Source organism: Pseudonaja textilis, chromosome 5, assembly GCF_049901715.1.
Source record: "Pseudonaja textilis isolate UNSWEBS1 chromosome 5, rPseTex1.2, whole genome shotgun sequence".
In the NCBI taxonomy this organism is placed as follows: Eukaryota; Metazoa; Chordata; class Lepidosauria; order Squamata; family Elapidae; genus Pseudonaja; species Pseudonaja textilis.
Window position 1 is genome coordinate 9,641,373 of NC_141994.1, and position 27,720 is coordinate 9,669,092.

The 27,720-nt window shown below is 36.4% G+C and overlaps 1 protein-coding gene and 1 non-coding gene across 5 annotated transcripts in view; both read right to left on the reverse strand.

The window, feature by feature from the left end:
• Positions 1 to 27,720, reverse strand: part of GRM8 (glutamate metabotropic receptor 8) — a 512,156-nt gene that overhangs the window by 349,375 nt on the left and 135,061 nt on the right. The window lies entirely within an intron of this gene.
• Positions 26,125 to 26,428, reverse strand: LOC148125528 (signal recognition particle RNA). Its single transcript, XR_015744016.1, has one exon.

A 27,720-nucleotide genomic window follows, 5' to 3' on the forward strand; every position in this document is an offset into this window, starting at 1 on the left:
AGCTTCCTAATTAATGATAGCCGTCCGTTTGTTCGGAGCCAAGCTGCACCAAAAGCCTCCAATACAGGAAACACAATGTTGCCAGCCAATCAAGACAAAAAAAAGCTACAAAACAGACAGAAGATATTAGAAACACCAATCAAGCAGAACACTGCAAACTCCAAGACCAATAAACACAGACCAAGACTCCCAACCAATCAGGATGAAGAAAAAAACATTCTGGCCCAGCAATAGGCCAGCACCAAATTTAAAACAGAAATGGCTGTGAAAGTCTAACTCACAGATGAACACAATACAGAAGCCTGATGACAGCAGATGAGATTCTGCCAAAACGTTGCCACAACTTTAAAAGCACAACTATAATGATGTCGGAAAATACCCGAACAAAGCTGAATACCATACATACATACATACATACATATACATATGTATGGTATTTCGGTTTCTTCAGGTGTTTTCCCACGTCTTAATATTTGTGCTTTTATTATAGCGACGATTCAGCAGAATGTCATCTGCCATCCTTAGGCTTGTGTATTGGGTTCCTTTTAATCAAGTGTGTCAGGCTTGGCAGCCATTTTTTGTTTGAATTTGGTGCTGGCTTTCTGCTTTATTTGAATGGGTTTTTCCTCATCCTGATTGGCTGGGAGTCTAGGTCTGTTTTTATTGGTCTTCGAGTTGCTGTATTCTGGATTGGTTGGCAACATTGTGTTTTGTGCATTGGGGTTTCTTAGTGCAGCTTGGTTTCTTGTGAATGGCCAATAATTATTTATTAGCTAGGTTTTATTTGGGTAGCTGACTGTGGCATGTTTGGGCTTCTCCACTTTGCTAAGATCTATCTATATACTGTTGAATCTATGTTATGGGGGAGAACAAGGGACCCTTTTTTTCCATTTGGAGACTTCCATAAAGACCTGGCATTTCTTTCTTCAAAGTCATTTTTTATCGAGGCCTCAAGGATATGCTGAAATGGTATTTTAGGATATTGTACAAAAATAATAGCGTTGTGTTGAAAAACAAGACTGAAATGAGCCCTATATGTGGTAGTGTTCAAGAAAAAGAATAATGAAAAAAAGTCATCAATACTGTGAAAATATTGAAAAACAGTACAATTGCAGGTGCAGGTGGCGTAACTTTAGAAAAGTTAAAATAAGGGTATGGTTTGCTTACAGAATAGCTGTGTGGCTTGTTTAATGTCTATGTTAAGAGCACATCGATAATTCACAATTGAAATAATGCTATTATTATTCCCCTATACAAAGGAAAAGGTAGAAAGACAGCATGGAGAAACCACAGGGGAGTTAGTTTGTTAAGCAGGTCTGAGAAGTTGTTTGGCCTGAATTCTGACTGAAAGAATACAAGACGTAACAATACTTTACTCTAAGCAGGAGGATCTGAAGACCAGATACCTGCTCTCTCTCAGGTCCCACGAAATATAGGAATGGGAAAAAGGATGTTTATTATTTATTCGTTCATTTTGAGAAATCATGTAACAAAGAAAATAAGCTCAAGTTATGAAATGTGTTTTTACCCACTTGTTATATGGAAGTCAAAATTGAATAAGTCAGGGGAAATATAAAAGTAACTTGAGTGCAGTGGAAATGGATTATTTAACTGTTTGTGGAAAAAATAAGAAGATTTAATGGATAACAAATTCATGTGGATCAGGTACAAAAGTGAGAAACCTGTACAAAATAGCTAATCCCAAATACTAAATCTTAGACATTGGATTCAAAGGCTATATAAGCATATTAATAATAATATCAGCCTGAATGTAACTATTACAGAATGACTACCAACTTAACTGCCGTGTCAGTTAAAATTCACTCAAGACCAGCAGCTGTGCCTTAAAAGTAGCTAGCATACTGTTTCACCTCTGAGATGGAAGTATAAGACCAGTAACGATTGGAGGGAGATTGAATTATCTAAATCAATGTTTTCAACCTTGGCAACTTTAATGGGTAGATTTTAACTCTTCATGCTGGGGAATTCTAATAGTTGAAGTCAATACAACTTATAGTTAGTAAAGTAGAGAAATGCTAACCTAAGTGATATATTCATATACACATTAGAATACATACTGGAAGGAATGAACTAAACTTCGGACCTTGACAGTTATTAATAATAACTTAATCAGCTAATTAATCAAAATAGAGGCTATGAAAGTGGCATGGTTTCACCAAATCCTGAGAAACAGCAAGCTATCTTTGGCACAACATGGCAAGACACTCTGTATTGGTTTGCATCATTGGGACAATTATATCTTGTTGGAGGTCTGGAAAAAACATTTCAGGAACTCTAATATAGAGATAGCTCAATAGAGCTCTATAAATTGACTTAAAAGAGCTGCCTACTTAGCAGCCATAGAAAGTATGAACTTGAGCATTCAAGCTAAAAAAAGGTACTGGGTGCAGACTCAATCACTCCTAATTTAAAATAATGCAGCTTACAGTTGACAAATCTAGGGACTACATACCATTGTACTTATAGACCGTGGATATAGATTATAGAAAGTCTACACACCTGTAAAATGCCAGATTTTTTAAATGAAAAAAAAACACAGATAAATCACTTCAGAATTATTTCCTTTTTTAATATAGCATATAAGTTGTATGATTCAATTGAAAAACAAACTAAAAACTTTTGAGAGAAAATAACAATAAAAAACTTATAATAACATGGTTGCATAAATCTTTACATTCTCTTATAATTAGGGATATGTGTAGACTTTCTATATCCACTGTACAAGAAGGGCAATAACACTGATTCTGTTAATTATTGAGCCTTAAATAGCTTCAGTACTATCAATAAGCTCCATGTGAGACAACTTAAATGGAAATTCAGACTCTGGCTGGAAAGGAAGATCAACATGCAGTCAAACAAATGGGCTTTAAGATAGCTGCTGTACAATTGATTTGTGTCTTGTACTTCAATATCTCATTGAGAAATTTACTCCCAGGAATACTATCCTTTATTAGCTTTAAAGTAACGTTTGATTTCACCTCCTGGATTAAGCTAAAGGACATATTGAACAACACCATCTTTGAATGCCAACCTCATTGGGTTATGTGAGAACACATCACTCATAGTAACATGCAGTAGAGTACCTAACAGTAGCCACAAGTGTAATATGACACAAAATTTATGCATATACCGTGTTTCTCATAAAGTAAAGCTGGGTCTTATTTTTTTTTGAGCCCCGAAAAAATGGCTAGGACGTCTTTTCAGAGGTGACTTAATTTCCTCCCCCACACGCACCCCAACCTAGAACGCCCCATGCGCACTCACCTCTTCACAAGGCTGCTTCTATCAGCCAATGGAAGCTCCCTGAAGACAGAGTCACCAGCCACTTCTATCAGCAGGTAGAAGGGGCAACGTGGAGAGGTGAGTGCGCTGTTCTATCAGTAGTAGATTGGGGTATTCTAGCCTAGGCTACCTGCAGGGTGTTCCTAAAGGCAAGTTTTCTCCCTCCCCTTCCCCCCCATTTCTCTTCACCTCGTGTAGTTTTAACGAACGATGTGAGAAATGGTGGGGAAACGCATGGATTAAATAGGCCTAAATTTTGGGGGCAGGGCTTAATTTCACCTCATGCCTAGAAATCATGCTGGGCCTTTCTATTGGTGGAGGCCATATTGTTGGAGAAACACGGTATTATATCGCAGAATAACTTAACCACTCAAAATTCTTCTCTCCTAAATTCTATGTCTACCAGAAAGATATAGTGCTTTGCAACTATAGACAGACAATGCACTAATTCTTCCAAAGTCCCCTACAGCAGGGGTCCCCAACCACCGGGCCGCGGACCAGTACCGGTCCGTGGATCATTTGGTACCGGGCCGCAAAGAAAATAAAAATAAAATAAAAATGGCGGCTTTCTTCGTCTTTGGTGAATGCTGCTGGGATCAGGGATCAAGGACACAAATGAAAGAAGGGGAGGGAGGAAGCAACCAAAGCCTGTCCTGCTCTCCAGCTCAGCGGCTTCGATTTCCTCCCGCCTCGTTCCTCTCTCAGTCGCTCTCTCGCTCCTCCACCAGCCCAGGAAGAAACTGCTTCAAAGAAGCTGGCAGGATGGCTTTTCCTGTCAGCGCAGCTCCTCCGAAGTGCCCGTTCACCCCCACCCCACCGCCCGCGGTTCAATCCAGTGCTCCGTTCTGCCTGCCTGCCTGCCTGCCTTCGTTTCTGGTTATTTCGGAGTAGCTTTGGCTGAGAATAATAACTATTCGCCTCTTTTACTCAGCCGAAGCTGCTCCAAATCAACCAGAAATGAAGGCAGGCAGGCAGGCAGAATGGAGCACGGGATTGAACTGCGGGCAGCGGGGTGGGGGTGAATGGGCGTTTCGGAGGAGCTGCGCCAACAGGAAAAGCCACCCTGCCGGCTTCTTTGAAGCAGTTTCTTCCTGGGCTGGTGGAGGAGCGAGAGAGCGACTGAGAGAGGAACGAGGCAGACACCTGAGGGATAAGGCTGAGGGAGGGAGGGAGACACCTGAGGGATGAGGCTGAGGGAGGCAGGGCTGAGAGGCGGGGCTTCTCAGCCATCCTGCAGGGACTTGTCCTGAGCCTCCCTGAACTTGGTGGTTTGCTGGCAGACATTTTATTACCCGACTAGGTAACAACATCAGATGTTATCTAGTCAGGTAATGAAGCGTCTGCAAGCAAACCACCAAACTCGGACTCCTCCCCCTCCTTGAAAAAATCCCCCCTCCCCCCCCGCCGGTCCTTGAAACATTGTTTCTGTGTGAAACTGGTCCCTGGTACAAAAAAGGTTGGGGACCACTGCCCTACAGGACTTAAAAGAACCTATAGATTCAAGTTTTTCTTGATCTATCATTTGCCAAAGCTACTGAATCGATGCATGCGATATCTGGGGTGATCTTCTAAGCTGATAGCAGTAAAACACCAACAGTTACTGTGCAACCAGTTTGTGATTAAGGTCAGGCCAGAAATTGGGAAGTTATGACTTCTAGTCCATCTTAGAAACAAAGCCAGCAGGATAACCTTGAATTAGTCCTTGCTCTCAGCTCCAGAAAGAAGTCAATACTTCCAAAATCTTGCCAAGAAAATTTCAGGAAGTAGTTCAAGCAGTCATTGGGAATCAACACTGGTTTAAAGGCACAAAATAATAACTGCGTAACTCAGAATGTGTTAGCTTCTCAAGATAGGAAAGGTCAAGAAACAGAGGCATCAAGGATTTTAGAAATGCTTTTTATTGCTTTATGGTAGAGAGAATTTTGAAGGACAGAATTTCTCTTTACTCTGTCTTACACTAAACAAAATTAAGACATTTGTTTTGAGGTTATCATCTCACACTTTCCACCCTTTCAGGATTGGATAGACTTTCTCCTCTCTTAACACTTTATGCTTCTTCCCCTTCCCAAGGCTAGATCTACATTCTTTCACAAAATGCACAAAAGGGTGTAGCAGCTATTTTAAGATTTTATCACAGCCAAGCCCTACTACCATACATAGTGAACAGTGGGCTTGTTCAACCCAAATTTGAAAATACATTCTTCTGTTGTATCTCTAATGCAAGCTTATGCATGAAGACAGGCATGATAAGAGTAGAGACCTAAATATGGCAGGCTGCAATTACTGACTGAATTCGACACTCTTTCCCATAGATTAAGCCCCTTTGAAATTAGAAGATAGATTTCTAATTACATGGAAGTAAGAAATTCACAATAAGCTTTTACTTCTGGGACTTTGGCCTCTTGTTTATTGTTAATGGCTTCCAGGAAGCAACATTAGTGTACAGGCAACACCTGAAAGATACAGGATGTCAAACTGATGCAGCCAATTCCTTCCAGATTTTCATGCTGACAGTTTCAGATACATCATGGCATTAGCTACATACCTAATACAACTGGAAGTCATAAGGTTTCACCCTGGAACAATTAAATGCCAACCTGTCAGCATTGCTGAGAGATAGATATGAGAAGATACTATGTCCATTATGAATGTGACCCTGCAAACCAGGGTAGGTAGAATCTATTAAGCATGTTTTCTTTTGTTGTCAATTTGACAGGGAACACTGGCACTTAATTATTCCACTTCTGAATAATATTGCAGGACAATATTGCATCCAACAATATGCATTTTTCTGTCCATCTGACATCAATCCTGGAATAATATGAATCATAGTGAGATACAGATGCATGCAAAATAAGACACATCAGATATATATATCTAGCTTAGTCTTAGCCATCATTTTAGGACTGATTTTTTTTATTTTTTATTAGGCAAAACGTTCACATTTTAAATGAAAGTTTTCCTTTTAATAATATCTCTTTTATTGTTATCACTTAACATTTATTTTAATCGCTTAGTTTTACCAACAGACACTATTAAATTAAGAGCTTGTTTAGGTTGTTCTTTTTTTTTCCTTTATTGTCTTTCTGCAGAGAAAATCTTCTGCAAATGTTTAAACTATTTCCACGCAAACTCACGGAAAAGACATTGCACTTTATTTTGTTTAAGAAAAAGTCTTCCTGGATGGAATGAAAGGATCCTGTCTTAGCTATGAAGGAGTACGGTAAGTATTGTGCTATTCACTGTAGTGTACTATTTTTTTGTCTACTGAACTATTTTTCTATGAATTAATCAAATCCAAGGGAAGATCAGCTGACAGAATTCCTCCCTTATATAATTCAGAACAGGAAGCAACAGCATTCTGCAGCAAGCCATAAAATAATGGAAATAAATTTAATTTGGCAGGGGGGGAAATAGCAGAAGATTCTATCAGGCTACATATTAGGTATGATTGTAATTTAGGTCTCCAGATCCTTATCCCACCCCTAGTTTAAAATTGGCCTTTATCTCCACTCAGACATATTGTATAAATAATTATTATTGCATATAAACACAAAGTATTTGTTTCCTGAAGTACCTAGAAGTCAAAGTCTTTCGATAAGGCTATGCTTCCACCTTTTTCCACCTACATTTCTAAGTTGATGGGAAATATACTGTATCTTCTATGAAGACATCAAGATCTTTTTAACAGGAGCCACTGATTTCCATTTCTCTAGCTTCATTCATTATAGCATACTATGTCCCAACAAAAGAATAAAATAGATCAGATGTATTATCAAAACAAATTCAAAAGTTTAAGAGTGTTGAAGTTAGAAACAACAAAAGCCTCTTTTGCAAAAAAAAAAACATGGGAAATTGGAAGACTAATTTCATTATAATATTTACTATAATTATGTTTTAACCATATGCATTTATCTAAAAATATTTGAGTTTCTTATCTATCATTTAATTTGTTCTTTTAAATATTTCAGGATATAATATTTACAAATATTACTAAAATATTTGCAAAATAAAATATAAATAAAAAGCATAGAAATTACAGAATTGGTAGGTGACATGGCTATTCTATCATATTGTTAATTAGCAGTGAAATAAGTTTTAGCTTAGCCTTTAAGCTAAATCCCATACAATTTTTGTGTTCCAATATTATAAAGTTGCCCTGCCTTCTTTCACTTAATCTAATTCTATGATAATGTAGCCTGAGAAAGTACAATTGCACATGTTCAAACCATGAAAAAGTATAAGGAAATCATTTCCATATATTTATGTGGCAAATATTCGAGTGCATGATCTTTTTTTTTTAAATCAATATATTATTATACCTGGCTTATAAAGATATCCAGATGAAAAGGTTTGACAAAAACAAACTAAATTTCCTTCTATCCAAACTGATTCCTGTCTTGCTTGGAGAACTGCAGGTTAAAAGGAAAACAGATCTCCTAGAAGACTCTGAGTAAATAGAACGGTACAGAGGCAAGATGTGACAGGAGCATCCTTGGAAATACCCTTGAGATAATGCTACCAAATGTCCTCAGCTGTCCAGCATAATAAAGAAGTAATGCTACATATTTCAGAACGATGGAAGACTGGAAGAAGTTATTATTATTATACATTAAAAACATGACACTGCCTTCCCAGAGTGCGCCCTGCCATGCTAAAATTTGTGTCATAGCGACTCTTAAAAGAAAATATACTAAAAGTTGCATGAATAAATAAATAATGACAATAAATAAATAATACAACAGCCAGGCTTAATGTAGTTAAACATGACTGTCAATAATGGCAGCTTGTCTTCTAATTCATTCTTTTCTTTCTTTCTCTTTGCTTACTTAGTCAAAGGATAATGTAATATTCCTTTTTTTTCCTTTTTTGCTGTTTCAGGTTTTATTGTTTAGAATTTATAAAAAATTCCAATGTCATCCATAGTCATGAGCATATATACATTTTGCATATAATCTCCAAATTCCAAAGCTAAGGCCAAGGGATAATTGCCATGGAAATGTAATATGGAAGACATTAAGAGGACAAGGAACACATCTCCACTGATCAACTGCTACACACTACATGGGACAGAAGAGTGAAGTAGTCTTAACAATTTGAACAGACAACATCATTAGAGCCATGCTAAATGTCAGTTAAGCCCAAAACATATGTGCAAGTGATGTGTGACATCACACATCATGTGTGACATCACACACTTGTAATATTCCTAAAACCATGCTTATGTACTTAAATTCTAGATTTAGTCTTTACTTGTTTAGTTGCTGGTATATTGCTGAGTTAATTAACAGAAGTAGAAGACTAATGTAATGTAATGTAATCAATCAAATGTTGATAGGTTTTCATCCCCTTATTTTTGCATCATCCAAAATGACCTTCTTCCTAAAATACAAAAGTCCAAACCTTTACGGAACCATCTTGCTTCAAGTCCCTAACCTAATCTCATAGAAGTAATACTAGAAGCAGAACTACAGCATTTACCATTTAATTCAATCTACAACTAGGATTGCAAAACATTCTTTCACTAAGATATTAATACATGAGTCAAATCAATGTGATTTATCAAATGCCATGAGAATTATTCTAGCACTATCTTTCAAACTTGGCAAATTAAGCTTCAATTCTTATAATTTCCACACTAGCTAATCTGAAAGACATCAGGATGGCTGAAGTTGGTCGAGAACTATCTAATCCAGTCATATCTAATCCAGAATCTGAATTGTCCAGTTATTTTTGAAGTATTCCTCATGGAACCTTGCTCTTAGAATCTTTGAATAAACAAGGATTAAAAAGTGTCATTTAGACTTGCTGATTTCTGTTTAATTATATCACCAGATGCAATTATATCACCAGCAATAACAATCCGTGAACTTCAAAAGAGAACTTTGGATTCATTAAGTGCTGAAATTAGGCCAGTAAAAAGGGAGTCTTCAGTGCCTGGTGAAAATGAAGATCAATCTAGAACTCATTTTGTTCTTTAATAAATAATTGTTCTATAATTGCCCAACATTTTAAAAGAAGTTGTTCAGTAGAGAGGGAGGCAGCTGTTAATTGGCATCTTCCAAGGCAAAGAAGTTTCCAACAAATAGTCAATCACTTTCATCAACCACTCAGGAAATTCCAACTGAAACAAAAGTTTGATTGCTGTACTTCTATTTTAAAAAACTAGCAATATATAGTCTCATTAAATTCTTTCTTTTTCACTTCTTTTTACTTTATTTTTCCTTGAAAACTAAGGAAAGTACCAAGATGGTAATTCAAATTGACTCTCTTAACAAATTCATTTCTTCTACTTATTTCCAACTGTCAATTTTCTATTGTACCTTTTCTGATGCCCAAGCATATGTTATTTACATTTTTTTCAAGTCTGGGTCTTTATATTTAAGCTACCAGTGTCTGGAGTCAGAGAAAGCAACATAAAAACCATGATGAGATGCAAGTCAGAAAGGCTCCTTCTTCTTAAAATTATGAATTTGGATGTTATAAAACTTATATTGGATACATGGAACCAATCAAACTTTTTTCTTTTTCTTTTCTGGTCAGGTGAATAATACTGCCTCCAGAGTCTGGCCAATTGCCAGGAAATTTCAGCTGCCCAGCTATGTTTCTAGAAAACACAAAATTCAAAATTGTTGAGTATTATTTTATAGAAAGTGCTTACAACTTTTGAATCTGCTAATACATTGCTGACCACTTACCAAAAGTAGTTGGGGCTACAACAAATAAATGACCAATCCAATACAAAATAACTTACATGGTTGTTCTTCATACATGGGGAAGGTATGTATTGGTTGTATAGTCCTGAACTATGGAGATAAAATAAAAATAATAGCACATCCTTCTTTTACTTTTAAATACTTAAAATAGGAAGGGAGACAATGCAAGGGTTAGAATAAAAATTATAAGAAATCCTGTCAAACTACATGAGCAATTCTTAATATGATACAAGAACAAAAAAAGCAACTATCCTAGAAGAATCAGAAGATATTCAGGATAATAAAATGCATCTTCACAAGGAACAGAAATTTTTAATATATTGCACTTCAATATTATAGATTACATTAGTTTATTGCTTAATTTAAATATCATGTCAGTTCTCTTCAAATCACAGTACAGCTGTAAGATCGCATTTGCTAAATTCCCATATTTTAAAGTGACGAAAAACTCCAAGAAACAGTATGTGAAAACAAGAAAATCTAGTCATCCTTGTTTTCCTTTGCATGTCTGATCCAATCACTATAGTCCTTATTCATTGCCTAGCTGCCTCTTCTAATAATGTTCCCATTTGCCTTAGTCTTAGCAACAGTGAAGGCAACTACAATACATCATGAAAACAGGAATTACAGCATTTATTCTGTCAAACACATTTCAAATATAGGCATAAATGTAACACAGCTAAAAAGGGGGGGGGGGTTAAATTTATGGTAGGACTATAAAAAATAACATACATAAATACAAGACACTGCTTAAGGGTCATGACTTGAAAAAAAAACCCAATTTATTAATTATCTGCCATAGAATTTCATATGGATATTTCAGACTACTTTAATTGCTATCTTTAGGAAAGTGGCAATATGACACACAAGAGAAATCATAAGGTTTACAGGCCTAGTTCTTCCCTAATCTACCCTAGCTATTTCATAAAACAATATACCATATCAAATATATCTATATACTACCCAACTTCTCTTTTAAAAACTGAGACCTATTTTTATCCCATTTAAACTGGCCACCTAGAATTATAGTAAAGTTGTGAATAGAGAAAATTCCCCAAGTTCACAGCATACTGAGGTAGCTACAAAAATAGAATTGAAAGACACGAGTAATTAAATGTGGGATCACCAATTATCTAACTGTCCCTCCACTGACGTTTTGCTACTGCACTTCTGTTTTACAGAAACAAGGGCATTGATAGAGATACTGTAAGTTGATGTTTTATTCAATGGTGAAAGAAGAAACATCTCTGATGTCAATGGTCCATGCAAGAAATGTATTGTCAAGATAAAAGATATGAAAGAGAAAGGAAAGCTATGATCTTGTTATCATAACGGTATTAGGAACATAGTTCTTTTCCACTCTGTAATTCCTGTGAGAAGACATATATCTCAGCAACCTATCACAGATAAATTAAGCTATTTGGCCGTTGTTTACTTTCTTGGCTGGAATGGTTCTAAAGCAGAAGGTAGACATTTTGAGAAATGTACAAACCCAATGTTGCTTACATACAAATACTTACATGTGAACCTTTTCTTTCTCTTTTCATCATTTCTAGTTTTCAACACATTGTACTTACATTTTTCTATTAAATGCTTTGTTTCTATTTCTCTCTTTAGCTCTTGCTGATAGTTCTTTTCATTGAAATTAGATTATCTACTACCATATCTATACTCTACAATATCTTAGGGAATAACAATAATCATAACTGTATTCATTTAAAAGTTTTCCTGAATGTTAAGAAATGAGAAATAAATGACTATGACTTCCCCCTCAAGCAATATAACATTGCAGAAGCAAATCATCCTAAGTGCTGACTCTCTTAACCAATTTTCCTTTTCTTTTCCCAACCGGGTGACTGTCCCCATCAATCATATGACACTTTCAATATCTGTCAGTGAATTAATCCTGAGGGAGCCACAAAGCAATCCATTCACTATGTCCTGACAAAATGCTGCAATATTTGCATCGTGATGTTGTGACAAGAAGAAAAATTGGCAAGGAACACATAATTCTGAAAGATGCATTTCTGCTTCCAATACCTACAGAAAACTTGTTTGCTACATGATCTACTCCTCATTACATTCATTTATCTCAAGAGTGTATTCCTTAAGCTGCTCTAGAGAATTCTGTGTTAATGGGGAAAGAGCTATGAAGCTTGTCTTTATTAAGAACTTCAGAAGAGAAACAGGCAGAACCCTGACCCTGCTACTTATGTAATGGAAAATGGAAAATAAATTATATTCTGGAACATACTAGACGTCATTCACTTGACGTCTTTCTTGTGTTGTTTCATTATACCTCAGTTTGTTTATGGAGGATATCTGAACTGCCTCTACAACATGGCTACTTCACCTGATGATAAGTTCCCTCTCTCACCATATATACCAGTGTCCAATATTTGTGACAAGCTGCCATGTAAAAGTATTCAGAGGGGAAATGGAGAAAAACCCATGATCTGTGCCAATACACATCCCTAACACGCAGTCACCAAATGCAAGACTACAATTATCACATACTGTTATCTATACAAAAATGAAAGCCATCTGCTACATAACAGAGCTTCTACAGGAAAAAAAAATAGCAAATTTGAAAGGATCTAATTTTGAGTAGCATCACTGGCAAGGTGAACACTGCTAAGGTCCTATTTACAGAATTCTCAGTGCATCTCAACATTTTTATATTTGGCTTGAAAGTACCAAGTCAAGCATAGCAAGTTTTGCACCACCTAGAAGATTAGCTCTAAGGCTTATTCCCAGTCAAGGCTTCCATAATTAAATTTCATGTCTTCTGGTGAAAAAAATTAATCAGATGACAGTGTATGCATTGTATATGACCAACCTGGATTTCTGCTTGACTGTGCAGAAAAGTAGAATAGTCAGTCAGACATTCCCCCTCCCCTGCCCAATTCCCATTTTATCCATTTAAAATTCATCTTACTCAGCCTTCAGCTAAAAAGGGTTTAATAAAACTATATAAGTTTTAACAATTTTACCAAAAAAGGTTCAAATGAAAATATTATTTTTCCCATTTTTTTCCAATAATGACATTGTTAGTAGCAAACTCTAATGACTGACATTAGATCAGCTTAGCTGTTGTAACCACCCCTAGGCTTAGAAATCAAGCAGATTCTTTTAAGTAACTGGATAGAATTCCTCCAGAAATTCCAGGACTATCAGTTAAACTCCTTAAAAAGTGACGACAAACTACCTCTGCACAGTTGCCAAGGTAAATATCTAGAAATATGCATGAAACCAACAGAAGGTGATCCCAATTGAACAGACTTTCTTTTTCTTTGTTCTTTTAAGTGTCATAGGAACTTTGGCTATGGGTTGACTAAAACGCTATAGAACAGAAATAGAAATGTACATGTAAATTTGGTCCTCCAACAGAGATTAATTTTTTTCCTAAGGTTTTTCAAAGCAATTGTATACCTGTATTCAAATTCAAATTACTGTCTTCTTTAGCTTTAATCCTAAATTTACTATCAAGATAGATAGAAATCTAAAATATTATCTCTAATACAAAAATATCATCATTTTACAGCTAATAATATATAAATCACACAGAACAACACCAAACAGAAACAGCAGAAGATGGTTGCATAGAACACTTTATATTGGGAGTGGGGGAGCGTTAATCCGAAAAAACCCTAAGAAAAAGCAGTAAAAACCTGATAGATTTAGCTGTCTCTTTGGGAGTTCACTTCAGTTTTAATAAATCATTTTCCTTTACCGAGAAGGATTTTGAATGTATATTTTTCTTGTTTGCGTAGGAATATTTTCTTCAATTTACAATGGAAATTGATGCATATGGATTTGCTGACAACTGACATTAACCAACTTCATTCCATATTGTATTTATGCAATGAATATTGATTTCATATTGATTTCAGCAAGTTAATTCTGCTAAATTATATGATCTCATGAGAGAAATAGGCTTATTCAAAGTAAGTCAGGGCAACATTAGAATGGGGGCCAAATTCAGTACCTCTGAGTAGAACTATTTAGGAATTCAGTAGAATCATTTTTTGTGTGTGTATGTTATCTTAGTTCTGTTGCAGAAGCATGAAATCTATGATTATAAAATCATGTATGGTATAATTCATCATTTATTCTTCCTGCCAAAAAAGCAGTGGAAGTACAAATAAAATCCCTTTTCTTTTTCCAAAGTTCTGTCTTTTTCTGTTTTCCATTTCTTGCTTACTGGAAATCTTAAATGGCAAGGTATCAAGATATAAAACAATCAGTAAAACAAAATGAGCCTGAATGAAAACACTAAATCAAAATTTTATAAAAGTAATAAGACTATTAAAATATGCTAATTGTCCTATTGGTTCATACTGTAAGTAATAAAAATTATATAATTTCTGCACCAAGGTGTCTCCACTCTACAAACAGAAAGATCATTGGTGAAACTAAAAGTATGGAAAAATATAGGTTAGTTCAACTGTTTGGGTTTGCTTAGTATAGTTGCACAGGAAGAGCTACATATTACTAAGGGAGTAGAAGCATAGAAAATTATTCATGCTCAAATACAAAAAATGCTTTAGGAAAACCAGTGGGTATAACTAATAGAAAAAGCAAATAGTATGACTTACAGGTGAAAGAAATGGGACAACAGGGATACCAAAATATATATTTTGTGTCATTATAAGTATATGATGCTCTTTAAAGGAAAGTCACAGAAAAGTTACATCTAGTAAGGAAAGAGATTGTTACTCAGTGGCATCTGACGGGAAACCTGGGTCAAACTTCAATAACTCAAGCAAGAAGGAGTGGATGAAGACTGGATAATGGGCAAATGAAGAAGTCAGAAGAGATGGATAATAGAAAGTAACACAAGGGGGAAAATGAGACTTCAATGAAAATGTGTCAGCTAGATTTCTTTCAGAAAATAATGAATGAAAAAAAAGCCCTAGCTTGGAAATAATTGGAGTATACTGGCTACATTTTTCCTCACAAGAAAAGTATGGTATGTTTTTAACATTATGGATCAATATTATGCATTAGTAATTGTAAAATTAAGAAACCGCTCCACATACAAAAATGAATTTTGCACTGAAATCATGGCATGGCTTTTCTGCTCTATTTTTAATGATTCATTTAAATGATATTTATTCATTGTATTCAAATACATATACATACATGTATACATCCATTTGGTGCAGTGCTTAAGCCAGGGGTCCCCAAACTTGGCAACTTTAAGACTTGTGGACTCCCAGAATTCTCCAGCCAGCTGGCTGGAGATTTCTGGAAGTCCACAAGTCTTAAAATTGCCAAGTTTGGGGACCCCTGGCTTAAGGCATTGGACTACAAACCAGGAGACTAGGAATTCTAGTTCTGCCTTAGCAGCAAAGCCAGATAAATGACCTTGGACTGGTCACTTTCTCTTAGCCCAGGGAAGGACCCAAGGCCAAACTACTTGTCAAAAACCTTGTCAAAAAAACCTGCAAGGACTTGTGTAAGCAGTCTCAAAGAATTGGAAGAAACTGGACAAAAAAAAAACCTTATACATACTGATTTTCTGTTCTACTACTCTGAAATGTATTAAATGATACAAGATAACCATCTCCATTTTTTTTTAAATATTTTACTAGTAAAACACCATCCCTAAAAACCTTTTAGCACCAACAAATAAAACTAGCGTAGTAATCAGATGCCTTTTGAACAAAGCACTAGATAACTCCCAGAGTTACCTTGTGTTAAGATGAATAGTCATTAAATTTAAACAAACAAACAAACAGAGTGGATTATCTCAAAAAAACATATATGGATTGTTCTCTGTCAAGATTATGGCCAACAGGATATGAACAGGAAACAAAGGCATTCTGATTTGCATTTGTGTGTTTACATAGCTTATTCTTTGTCTAGCTTTACATTCTGGTTGCAGACAATTTCATAGAAAATACTCTTATTAAATGTTTCAACATATTAATGAATACTCTTCTCTCAAAAATTGCATAAGCTGATCAAGATAAACCTCCCTTCACATAGAAAAGTTTTGGCCTGAATTCAAACTGATGAAATATCACTGCACAGTAGTGTATGCTATTGCCTTCATCAGTACCATTTCATGGAATGAGACTTGTCGTACTGCAGAATTAACACAGCAGAATATAATTGTCTAGAAATCTTCTATCTTCCACCCATACAAAACTACATTTAGCATTTATTTTCATTCACTGAGAATAACCTGTGCAAAGTGTTAATTTACACTTTTGCAAAGCTTCTAAATGAAATGAAAAGTATCTTGTGATTTCATTCAAAATGACACTGTTGTGTTGTCAATGTTCTTAGTATCTTATTAACATTACATTTCAGAAACAGGCTTGCTGACACCTATCCCTTCACCTCATTTTCTTCATTTTTTTATTCCTCATTTCTAGTTGTGCATCTTAGAGCTATATATTAAACGTACATCCGCTAAGCAGAAGAGGGTGAACTACACTTGATGAAAACCTTCATCCTGTATCTTTTCAGGGTATCTTCCCTTATATACCCTTTTTATACTAACTGCAGGAAAACCTAATGCAGAATGGGGGATGATTAAATGTTGACATTTGCAATCCATAGCAGTTGATTTTACAATGTTATTTATAGGATGCCAAGCACCAAACTATCAACAAATATTATTGGCAAGGTAAACAGAACAGAAGAATATATGGGGACACTGTGGACATCTAATAGTAGATAGTTACTGAATAATTAATTGATGGTTTTGGTTTAAAAGTTTCATATTTGCTGTTGTTAAGTGTGTAATTTCATAACTAATTTGAAGACCATGAGTCACATTAAAATGAACAATTATTCAAAACTTTCTAGCAATTGCAAATTGAAGTTCTGACCTGATGGCTAAAACTTTGTTTTAGATAGAAATATGTTTGGGAAGAAGAAAGGTTAACTATTGATAGGTTTATAGCTTGTTTTGTTCAGATTTTCATTTGCCTTGAAACATAAAAAGTATATTTAGGGCATGGTTTGTACAAGTGCTTCTCCTCAGTGATGTACAACACCATTCTTTCTTATCTTAGATGTCCTCAGCACAACCCATTAGAGATGTCTCAGCAACCATGAAGAGATACCACCTTTAATTTACCCTTGGCCTTCCTTCCAGAATTCATCAAATATTCTCCTTTACTGTTTTCTACCACCATTTGCAGTTCAGATGGTCTACACTACAGCATCTTGTACCAAAGGTATCTTTCAGATGAGAACATGCCCTGCTTCTACTGGGCACAGAGGTTGCTATAAGCATGCCATCCCCTCTAATCCTAGGGCAGTAATTTCAAGGCCATTTGCCTTTGGTTATGCAGCTCAGCACATCCCTACGATGCCAAACAGTTACTTCTTTTGCGAACAATATCAAACCTGGTGCAGGTCAACAGTCTGTCAAGGTTTGAAGGGTACAAAAGAAGTGCACAGTGTTGAGAGAGGGTAATGGAAGAATAGCCACCCACCCAATAATAAAGGTTCTCATTCTATTTGTCAACCCTGAATATGACCTAACCAAAGCTTATGGAGCAAATAAGTACTACTGGGGTCTTGAGATACTATACTTTTTGTACCATGTCCAGCAGTGGTGGGATTAAAAAAAAAAATTACTACCAGTTCTGTGGGTGTGGCTTAATGGGCATGGCAGGGGAAGAATATTGCAAAATCTCCATTCCCTCCCCACCCCACTAACCTGCTTTCCAGCTCCATTCTCTTGTGCAGTGCAACAAAAGAAGACCCAGCCAATCAGCTGGGACTGGGAGGCAGAGAATAGACAGGGTGGAGCCAGTCACAGGAGGTATTTGCCAGTTCTCTGAACTAGTCAAAACTTCCACTACCGTGCTAATCTTGGGTTGGGAGTGGAAAGATATGGAAGCATGATTAAGCCATAGAACTGAAGAACTGGTATCCATGAATAGAGAAGTACAAAAAGAGAATCAGAAGTGGTATTTTTGCTGCCCGATTCAACAGCATCCCAACATGCCTTATCACATGGAGCAATGGCTAAAGACTCCTGGAGATATCAGAAAGGTGCACAAACTTACACACACACACACACACACACACATTAGGCACTGTAGTTTTACTGCAAGGTGAATATATCCTCATTTAAAGTATGCATAGGAATATTTTTAGTCTTTTATTTACTGAATAAATAATGATTATAAATGTACCCTCCCTTTTATGATATATATTGAGAAAATCCAAGATGATTCTTGAGGGATGCCTTTCTTATATTTTAAAAATTTACAGTAAATTACCCAGATTCTTATACCTATCTTTCTCTCCTAACAAAAGTATCTTCCACTTTTATTATGTCTAGATAAGAGTTTAAGTTTTTAGTTTGCTAAGATCCTAATGAAAAACTGTATGTCTCCCCAAATTCAGATGTGTGAAACCAATATTAACAGGTACATTAATGTGTCCCTCTTTCCAATTAAATAAGGTATGCTAATCTAACAGTGAATTTACAATAAACTAAATCTAAATATATACATTTGAAATCAAGAGCCACACAGCTTGTATATTTTTTTAAAAACCCAAATTATTTCCCCCTTTTAACTCCTAACATATTTGATTCTTATTTTTATCTGGTTCTATTATTAGGTATTGTGTTTTTTTTTGCTTTTTAAGTTTTTGTATGTTTTAATTGCACTCCACCCAAAGTCACTGTGTGGGTGAGATGGGTGGTAGCCATATTCAGCAAATAAATGAATTGTAAACTCTCACTGTTTTAGCTTTTAGGAAAATCCCATTCAGTAATTAGCAAGATGAATGGGCAAAACAGGTCTACAAAGGAATTAATTTGTTGTCCAGTCCTTTTTCTTCAGTGATGATTGAGCCCCATTCTTTAGGTTTGTACCATCACAAGATATATATATGTGTGTGTGTGTGTGTGTGTGTGTGTGTGTGTGTGTGTATTCTTAAGTTTTCGCAGGTATTTACATGTATGGCATTCAGCTTTGTTCAAGTATTTTCCCATGTCATTGTAGTTGTGCTTTTTTTTTTAAACAAATTTTATTAACTTTACAGAACACACAGACAATCAAGGCATAATAACATAAAAGATCTTTCTGGAAAAACCAGTAGGACATACAAAATATTTCCAAATTGTAATATGTATATTTACGTTATCTGCTCAACTTCATATCTTATCCCAATTTCTCCTTTTCATTCTATTATCCAGATTATATTTCTTACTAATTAAATTTTTTTGCCTTTCAAAAAACAATACACAGACATACAAGACATAAAACATAAAACATCTTTTCTGAAAGCTGCTTGATCCTGGGTTAAAACTCTTCTCACAGACGCAAATTCAAAAATCATATTTACTTTATATATCATTCCATATCTTATTACCATTTTCAATTTTCTATATAGCTTCTTCCCTCTTTTATCTTTCTTAGTTTTATTTTATTTATCTTATCTCAATACAATTCATAATACTTATCATTCTTTGTCTGTTCTTTTCCAGTTATCCATCCATCTTTTCTCTTTAAATATACTTCTCCTGTACACTGATTGGAGTAACGCCTTTGACTCTTTCCCCTAACTTAATAATGCTTAATATAACATATATAATCCCATTATATTGGGATTCTGATTAGTACATTCTAAAATTACACGATAAATTTTATAAGAAAAACAAGTACACTACAATTACAAAATAAAAGCATATAACCCACCATAGATACCATTAAAAAGCTAATCATATATATTAATACACATTTTGCTCTAAATACACATACAAAAACACACTCTTATGTACCTTCCAGAATCCCTTTTTCAATTAAATTTACCCATTGTCTCTAAATAGATTTTTGTTTCTTTAAGTCTTGCTTCCCACCATTAAGGCTTCTCATCCCCTCCTTTCTCTCTTGTTTATTTTTCTCCTTGCCTTTTTTACCCCATCGTCTCTCCTCCTCCCTTTTCTTCTTCTGCTTACCCCCTTTCTGTTGTTTTCTAACCTCGTATCCACCTTTCATCTCATTTTTCTCTTTTTGGATTGTTTTCTCAAACCTTAAAATCCCCTTTTTCTTTTCCTCTTCCTCCTCCTCCCCAAAGAAAACCCATTGTTCATCCAAGATGGCTTCTTCTTCTTCTTTATTCCAGTCATCCTGCTGCGTAGTCAGTTTTTCATAAGTGCATACCGCCATTTCTAAAAATTGAAAAAGGGTGCCCAAAGTGTCTTTTCCATCTTGCTCTTCTTTTTTATATTTTTGATATTGAATTTTTAGTTCATCCAGAAGCAATGCCATCATGAAGAGAAAAACTTCTTCAAAAAACAACCACCCAAGTGTTTTTAATCAAGAATAATTCCAAAAAATTCCAAAGTCACTAAAAGATCCAAATAAACTATTTCTTTTAATACTTTTTTTTTCCTTCTTCTATTTCTCTTTCTGGGGTTACTGATTGATCAAAAAGTTCCCGTTAAAGTATATCTTTCTTTAAAGTTCTAGGCAGTCTCCTCCTTTTTCAAGCTCTGCTCCAAAAATTTTTTTTCCTCTCCCCCCACTTACAACAGCAATTTCCCTTTAAACGCTCAGAAATCCATACCTCAAATATGGGTTTTCCAATTTCTGAAGTTGTTAAATCCAAAGTCCAAAAATCCTTTATCTCATAACTTTCAAGTTGAATTACCTTCGGTGCCAAATATATTTTCCAAGTCTCCGTCTGCTATTTCTATGGGGTGGGAGAGTGAATAAAAAAAGTTTTCCCTTGACAGCTTTCTCCGCCGCCTTTCTCTTCTTAGGGATACAATGTATCTTTCAGGCAATTCAAGCAATTCCGTTCCAGGGTTTTAAAGGTTGTTATTTTCCCGGTTCAGCCAACACTTTCACTTCTGATTCTTCTTTCTCCTTCTTCCTCCAGCACAATCTTTTCCAGCTGCCGGCTTCTTTGTGGTGGACATTGCTGACCGCCGCTCCACCGCCTTGAGAAAAGGAGGTTAAGCTGGGTGAAGAGGGGGTCTGCAACACTCCCTAACCCCTTCCCAGATCCTCCCTATCTTCGGCTGCCTCTACAGGGCAGCCTTATCCTCCAGACCCATCAGGATCGGAGGCACCAAGACGGCTAGCGCAACAGGGATCGCGCACATTCGCGAATCCCCGCCGCCGCCGAAGCCTGGCAAACCGGAAGGTCTTGTAGTTGTGCTTTTAAAGTTGTAACGTTTCGGCGGAATCTCATCTGCCATTATCAGGCTTCTGTATAGTGTTCATCTGTGAGTCAGACTTTCACAGCTGTTTCTGTTTTAAATTTGGGGCTAGCCTGCTGCTGTGCTAGAATGGTTTTTTCTTCATCCTGATTGGTTGGGAGTCTTGGTCTGTGTTTATTGGTCTTGGAGTTTGCTGTGTTCTGCTTGATTGGTGTTTCTAATATTTTCTGTGTGTTTTGTAGCTTTTTTGTGTCTTGATTGGCTGCCAACATTGTGTTTCCTGTATTGGAGGCTTTTAGTGCTGCTTGACTCCGAGTAAATGGATGGCTATCATTTATTAGGAAGCTAGGTTTCATCTGGGTGCCTGGTTGGGGTGTGTTTGAGCTGGAGGTATCAGGGGGGATCTGTTTGTGCCCAGGTGTTTGCCTGGCTTGTGGTGTGGAGATTTTTTTGTTTGTGAGTGCAGGCTTCCAAATAATTGACAGTCTGGTGGAATCAACTCTTCTATTTATGCTTTCAGGTCTTTTTTCAATCTCTATGGCTTCTCTGATAATTCTGTAGCTGGGGTTTTCTATAGTGGCTAGGGTTTTGGCGCCGTTGAAGTCGATGCTATGACCTATTGCTTTCATGTGTTGGACTAGTGAGGAAGTGTGTTCCAGCTTTTTTACTGCATTTTTGTGTTCATCCAGGCAGGTAATTATTCTTCTACTGGTCTGTCCAATGTATGTGGCCGGACATGATGCACAGGGGACTTCATATATGCCTTGGTTTTCCAGGTCAATTTATCTTTGGGGTTTCTAAGGATGGCTGCTATTTTTCTGTCTGTTTTGAAGGCAGTCTTGATGTGATGCCTGTGTAGTATCTTACCGATTTTGTCTGTAATACATCTTATGTAGGGCAGAACAGCTGTTCCATAGGTCTGTTCATCTCCTAGTTCTCCCTTATGTCTCAGTGTGTTTTTGTGGATCAAGCCAGTGATTTTGCTTTTGTGGAAGCCATTAGCTGTCAGTACTTTAGTCAGGGTTCATAGTTCAGTCTTTATGTGTGTCTTGTCTGCCAGGCGTTTGGTTCTGGCGATTAGTGTTTTGGCCATGGAGTTTATCTGTACTGGGTGGTGGTGGGATTGGGCGTTGAGGTAGCAGTTGGTGTGTGTTTTCTTCTGGTATATGGTGTGTCCTAATGTGTCATCTTTTTTTTTTTTGTAGATTAGTACATCTAGGAATGGTAGATTAGTACATCTAAGAATGCCTATCCAATACATACTTCACCTACAATGGACAAAAATACAAACAAATAAAAGGAGCACCCTTGGGATCACCTCACCTCACCTCACCTCATCTCACCTGTCATTGCAAACCTCTACATGGAACACTTTGAAACACAAGCTCTAGAAAAATATGATCACAAACCCAAACTCTGACTCAGATATGCTACACGGGAAAGAAAAACTGAACAACTTCCTCACACACCTCAACAGCCTACACCCCAAAATAAAATTCACCATGGAAACAGAAGCTAACAATCAACTTCTCTTCCTAGATGTCTTAGTATACAAAAAAATCCAATGGCTTCCTAGGACACACTATCTACCAGAAGAAAACACATACAAACCAATATCTATACGCACTTTCACACCACCACCCAGCACAGACCAATTCCGTAGCCAAGACACTCATCTCCAGAACAAAATACTTAGCCAATGAACAACACCTAAAAACCGAACTACACACTCTCACTAACGTACTAACAGCCAATGGATTCCAAAGAAAGAAGATTACCCACCTAATCCAAAAAGAAACCCCAACCAAAATCCAAGACAGAGGAAAAGAGAACGGCAAAGCCCTCCTCCCATATATAAAAGGCATTACAGACAAAATAAGCAAGATCCTCCAAAAACACAACATTAAAACAGTATTCTGCACAAACAGAAAAATATCCACCATCCTAAGAAACCCTAAAAACAGAATTGAGTTAGAAAACTAAGGAGTATACGAAATCCCTTGCACCGCCTGCCCCACCACATACATCAGACAAACTAACAGAAGAATTAGTGCATGCATTGAAGAACACAAGAACTCAATCAAAAAAGAAGAACCGACCTCTTCCCTAGTCCAACACCTCAAAGCCACAGGACATGAGATTGACTTTAAAAATACCAGAACTATTGCCAAAACTCAACACTTCAACAAAAGAATAATCAGAGAATCCATAGAGATAGAAAAATGCCAACACAGCATGAATAAACGAGATGATACCTCCCACCTACCAGCCATTTGGAAACCCGTCCTCATTAACAAACGAGTACCTAACATGAAGAATGACACCAGACCCACACCCATGAGAGCCACACAAGATGCTACCACCACACTTCCATGTAGAAAGCAAACTCACACCCACACAGAAGATGAGACACGACCATAGACCAGAAGCCATACCACAGCTACATCACTACCCGCTTCAAACCCCTCCAACCCATACATGAAGCGAACAGACGCCCACCATGAAGATGTGGCACAACCACGAATGTGAAGCCAAACAACAGGATCACAGCTCACCAGCTCAAATCCCCCAGCAGCTAAGACTAACCTGAGCACAACCAAGCCCCCACCTGAACAGAACACACCCCCAGCCAATCTGAACACAGCCAATCACCCAACCAATCAGATCACAGCCAGGCCCCCAACCAATGAGAACATACCCCCACCCAATCAGAACACAGCCAAGCCCCCACCCAGTCAAGTCGCACTCCCACTGGCAGTTAAAAGAAAAAACAGCTGCAAGCTCACATTACTCCAAGAAGCACAAAGCTGAAGACACAAGCCTGACGAATGAGATTTCGTCAAAACATCACCAAAATACTTCCAATTTTACACGGAAGAAAACCCGAATAACAAAGATCCATATATATATATCCACATACAAATACCCACGAGAACCTCAGAAAATAAATAAATAAATAAATAAATAAATAAATAAATAAATAAATATACACACACACATATACATATACATATACATACATATACATATACATATACATATACATACACATACACATACACATAACATACACATACACATACACATACACACACACACACACACACACACACATATATATATATATATATATATATTCTGAGGTTCTCGCGGGTATTTGTATGTGGATCTTTGGTTATTCAGGTTTTCTCACACGTAAAATTGGAAGTATTTTGGTGACGTTTTGACGAAATCTCATTCACTCTGAGAAGCACAGAGCCGAAGATACAAGCCTGAAGATGATGAATGAGACTTCATCGAAACGTTGCCTAGATACTTCAAATCTTACGTGGGAGAAAACCCAAATAACCAAAGATTCATTCATATATATATATATATATATATATATATATATATATATATATATATATATATATATATATGAATCTTTGGTTATTTAAGTTAGATACTTCCAATCTTACACGGGAGAAAACCCAATATATATATTGCAGAGGAAGGTCAGAATTTAGTAAATAATCTGCACTAGAGGAAAAATCTTTGAAAACTAAAAAGGCCATTCATTAACTAACATTTCAGCACAATATACCAATATACTTCCTGAGATCCATGAAATGATTTGGGAATGAGAAAAGCATGTTCGTTCTCCATCAAAAAGGCCATTAATTTCAATGGAACCTATGTAGTGTAAATTTCTGATAGCCAAGGCATCAAAATGTGCTGTGTATCACTAAAAGAAAGAATGATGCCCTGCTAGTATTCCATATATATAGAGAGAAGATAATTAGACTGGTAACAGCATCTCATTTCACCTTTATCATATTGCTAAGTTTTATTTTTGAGATACGAGCAGCCATTTGCCCCAGGAAAAAAATAAAATTAAATCCCTAAACATTTATTATGTTTCAAGTAATTTTCAAAGCTGAAAGTTTAAAATATTTTTTTACAAAACATTCCAACTCTTCCAAGAGAAAATACAATAAAAAAATAAAAGGCTACATAAAGTCATTATGAGATTCACAAAGGACTGTTTTAAATACATCAGTAGAAAATCAATGATGTAAGATGTTTGGTTTAAATTCTTATCTGGCCTATTTCTTATTTACTCACATACCTCAGTAGGGAATTTCTATGTTAACTCACAAATCATTCTGCTAATCAAATACATGACACCTTCTCACTCTTCAAATCTATTTTATCTTGGTCTTCCACAGTTGCAAAAAGCAGTATCAATGATGACAGAAATGTGTTATTTTTAATTTCTGCAAAGGAATTGCTGAAAGGAGTCCAGGTGGCATAGTGGTTAGAATGTCATATTACAGGCAAACTCTATCCACATCCTAGAGTTCGATCCTGATAAGTTTCAATGTTGACTTAGCCTTCCATCCTTCTGAGATCAGTAAAATGAGGACCCAAATTGTTGAGGGCACTATGGTGACATTGTAAATGCCGTGGGGAGATATATAAATCTAAGTCCTATTGCTAAAGGAGAAGAAGCATGTATAAGGCTGATTTCTTTTTGCATTTCATCAAGGGTTTTTTGGAAAGGGATGGTTTTAGAAATCCATTTAAGTCAAAGAAGGCTAGAATTAGGTCAACTGACATTAAGGAAGGATTGTCTGATGTCTGACACACTCAAAAAAATCTTGAAGACTAATGAATGCAATCCACATACATCTACAATCAGGCTTTTCAGGTTCTGTATGACAGCAGGATGATGAAGAATGGTGAATGGCTTGAAACTTCTTTTTCAGACATTTTAATTTTCTATTCTAATTTTCTGGCTTAATTACCTATGTGAAAGCATTTAATTGCAATCAATTGTTACTTTGTTGTTATTATTATTATTATTATTATTATTATTATTATTATTATATATTATAATATATTATTATTATAAAAATGTGATGTCCTAGGTGACTTACAGGTCTGCTGCCACAGAGGTAGTGCTATCCCTTCAAGAAACAACAACACAACTGACAAGCACCAACAACACAAGCACCAACTCTTTCCTCCTTGGATTCAACTTCAGACTGATCGCGCGGGAGTTTTGACCTGCTCCGTCTCCAACCTGGGCCGTTCACCCCTCTTTAGGCAACCTGGTGGCCCTCGGCTCCCTGGGGAATCACCATACTGATAACGAACTTAGTGCGGACACCCGATCAGCATAGCCCACTGCAGCCCAGAACTCCTGAGCTCAAGCAATGTGCTAGCCTCAGCCTCTATAGTAGCTGGATTACAGGCTCGTGCCACCGTGCCCAGTTTTTCATCTCCAGATTCTTGTTTTGACTGTACCTCTTTTGAATATCACGGAAATGTGCAGTTGGGTATCATCAAATTTTTGCTGATACTGTACCCAAATATTGAGAAGTAGAAGTGAAAGAAAAGAATTAAACTTTCTTCCTTTTCATATGTAAAAGCCTTGTGCACTGTACCTTTCTCCTCCGCAATCACCAACTGGAACCACTTGCAAATGTATCATCAGGAAGTCATGGTCAATAGTACCAAAGGCTGCTAAGAAATCTAAGAAAACCAGAACGCCCGCATTTCACCTAATAAAAGTTATCAGTCAGTATGAACAATATACCTACCTGGCTCCATTGTTACAGTCTCAACCCCTCACAGCTTCATCCTCAAACTGTCTACTGTGGACCTCACCCCATTCTTAAGAGGTCCTTAAAAGGGGCATGAATAAGTGCACCAGCATGCCTACTGCCCCTGTCTTACGGTCCCCATTTATCTGTATTTACTCCCTTCGTTCTTGTTTATATTCATACTTACACTTGTTATCTTGTACATTTTTGATAAACAATAACTTTTTAAAAAATGTAGTTTCCCTTCCATATCTGGGCCTGAACCATCATGCACTAGCTCTAGCTGCTTCTCCAGCTACCCCAGTGTTGGAGAAATAGTTATCCTTGTTGAGTGGATTCATAGCTAGCCTTCAAAGTCTGAATGAAGGCATTGGCATTTCCTGGATCCAGCAAACCGCACACTATCCCATCTTTTGCAAGGAGTTGGAAAAACATGAATGTATCTACTAGTGGGAAGGGACCTTATAGCAAGCATCCTATCTAATGTACTGGAATATATTGACTTAAGGAATGTCAGTTAACATTAGTGCCTGGAGATATCTCAAGTAAAAGTGCATACTTTTTCAAAATCAATATAATATACGTCAAGCACTGATGGTATTTGGAAGAAAACAAAAATCTGTGCTTTTTTATGACAACATTTGACTTTGATTTAAAAGTCATTAAAACCCCCCACTAAACCTGACATCCTATTTAGACAATGTTCCATTTTCATATTAATATTAAGGTGTAAACAGTGATTTTTAAAACACTTAAAAGAACTTAAAAGAAATCAACTTAAAAGAAAAGACATAGGATAAAAGAAGCATGTTTCTTTGATCATAATTTACTGAGAGCACAAAACTAGCCTTGAATCTTGAATACCTGATGGGAGTTTGAAACCAACAGTCTGGCTTGTAAAAAAATTTGTAGTAGTTCTACCTCCTTCTTCTTAAAATAAGATTAATAAAGTGTGCAACAT